General features: G+C 34.1%; 1 pseudogene across 1 annotated transcript; it reads right to left on the bottom strand.

The window, feature by feature from the left end:
• Positions 1-1,185: 1,185 nt before the first annotated feature.
• LOC308608167 (SNRPN upstream reading frame protein-like) lies at positions 1,186-1,577 on the bottom strand (annotated as a pseudogene). The gene has a single exon. The product of its transcript is annotated as an SNRPN upstream reading frame protein-like (transcript).
• Positions 1,578-2,513: the final 936 nt, after the last annotated feature.

Consider the following 2,513-nt stretch of genomic DNA (forward strand, 5'->3'; position numbering starts at 1 on the left):
GATGGCCCTACTTATAGATCATAATGTATAATTTAAATAATACTTTACTCAGGAACTTACAAGAGTATGTAAACTGCACTGAGGACCCAAAAAATTCTTGGTTAAAAAAAGTCATATGAGCACTTACTCATTTAAGAAATGCTCTTACTCTGGGGAACAGCTGAGGACAATGATCAGATTCTGTTGTTTGAAATCAATTCCACTGTCTTTCAATCAAATCCAAGCAATTACTGGGGAATGTTGGGTAAAGGATTCAGCTGGGGAGGGTTTTCCCTTTGCTTTAACATTCGAAATGATGGCCATAAACAGACCTAATTAATTTGAGTTGAGGGGTTATATTTCAAAATAGAAATAAAGAAAATCTAGAAGAAAACTCATCTATAAACCCCTTTCCTCTCTTAGTTTCTAAAAAGTATATATTAAACCCTTTGGATTGAGATCTTAAAATTTTAAAAAGTCGGAAAGGAAAAATAAAGTATTAAATCAAAATTAATAGCATTTTCCTAAAAACCTAAGCAGCCAACACAAGAAGACACACTGTAAATAAATCTACATAACACTGAAAAATCATAGATTAATAGCTTTATTACATTGTCAGCTGATTCAAACACATTGGTAAAAAAGTAAGAAAAAGATAAAACAAAAAAATAATTAGTAAATAAGCATGGGAAATACTTAGCTTCTCATTTGCTAATGGATGTGATGTGTATTTATAATTCAATAGAAACAAAGTATATGTAATTAACATAACCAGTGCAGATGAAAGTGTAACTGGCACTATATTTTTTCACAACTATAAAGACCAATATAATTCATAATACAATTCAGAAAATGTACCTTAATTTCAAATTCCTTGGCTCAATTTATTTTTACCTCTGCATATCCAAGGAAATGATCCTATCTAAAGTTTTATGCAAAGCAATTCACTGAAGCTTTATTTCAAATTACCAGCAGAATAAATGAAGTTTCTCATGAAAAGGAATTATAAAACACATTAGCAGGATATTCATCAGCTATTTATAATGAAATATTTTTCATATGTTAAGTTGAAAATCAGTACAAGTTAAATATGAATAAAACTACCTAAAAAGCAAGGACTATACAATGTCTGGAAAGTAACACATGACGAAAATGTCAGGGTAAAAGCATTAAGATCCTGCTTTTACTTTTTTAAACTTTCTGCTATGTGTTTATTTGTATGAAGCCTTTAAGAAAAAAAATTTTTTTGAACATATCCCAAATAATTAAATGACCTCCAAACACCCTACCCTTTAATTAGTTCTTTATTCTTGATCATGACTGCATCAGCTCTAACCTGTTTTGTTTTGTTTTCTCTCTTGAAATCAGCTACGTGGGTGTTCCAATACCGCTTTAATCACCTCTTGGTGTCTCAGCTAAGAATGCCTGTCTCAGTTCCGCCTGGAAATCCACCACAGGTACTGCTGAGATCTCCTTGGGTACAGGTGACACTCCTGGTTGCTCAATGAGGCTCTTCTCCGTTTGGCTTGGACTTCTACCTCTGGTATGTGCTGTTTTGTGGTCCGTCTCGGGTGTAAACTGTCCCTGGCCCACTCCATCTTGCCGCTGGCCACTCCTAAGAACACAAAGTTAGGCATCTCTGGCAGCCGCTCCACTCTACGCTGTCATATACCCTTTAATTTTGCTTATTATTTTTGGCCAAATGGAAATTTTTTTCTTTACGTAGTAAGTTGTTAGTATTTTAAGGATTCTGAGTTTTCAGAAATAGTTAGAAAGGCTGTATTCACTTTCGGTTTTAAAGGGATTCTTCCATATTATTTTATGTTACTTCAATGGTTTTATTTTTATTTATATTTAAATGTTTGTTTTATTTAGAGTTTGTTCTGGTATGTAAAATGACAAATGGATTCAATTTCACTTTTTTATATGACTATCTGGTTCGAACACCGTTTACTGAAATATTCCATCTTTGCCTCGTGATTTGATTAATCCCCTTCACTAGGAGGGCCGGTGACTGAGGTGAGAGATGCTGGCAACCTGCCTCTCCTGGGGTGAAATCTTAGCCTTTTGACTGGGAGTGGTGTTAAAGGAGCTCGCATCTTGTTGGCCTCAAGAAATAGAGTAGACATTCTGTATTATGAAGTTGCGGAAGGAATGGGAGCAGGTTCTGGCTGAAATGTCACCGATTCCCACTGTTCTTATCGACGTTTAGGAGTTTTTCTTGAATAAATGCTTACTGATTTGTGGTATGCCCTTAGGTCAATTTCCAGAGATTTTAAACATTTGTGTTTTATAATATTTACCAGTTAAATGGTTGTTTCGCTGAGGAGAGGTGTATATGCCAAGTTTGTCGCACAGCTTTCCTGGAAGTCTGATCAAATTCTTTTTTGTGTCTTTCAGCAATGTTTTCATGATTTGCTTGTATTTGTGTAACATTTGTTTATATATATCACATGTGATATGTATTATATTTACACTGATTGATATAATCATGATTGTCTTTTCATCTGCCTTATGTGAGATTTTATGTGTTT

The sequence above is a fragment of the Mesoplodon bidens genome (genome assembly GCF_964165515.1).
Source record: "Mesoplodon bidens genome assembly, chromosome: 20".
Lineage (NCBI taxonomy): Eukaryota > Metazoa > Chordata > Mammalia > Artiodactyla > Ziphiidae > Mesoplodon > Mesoplodon bidens.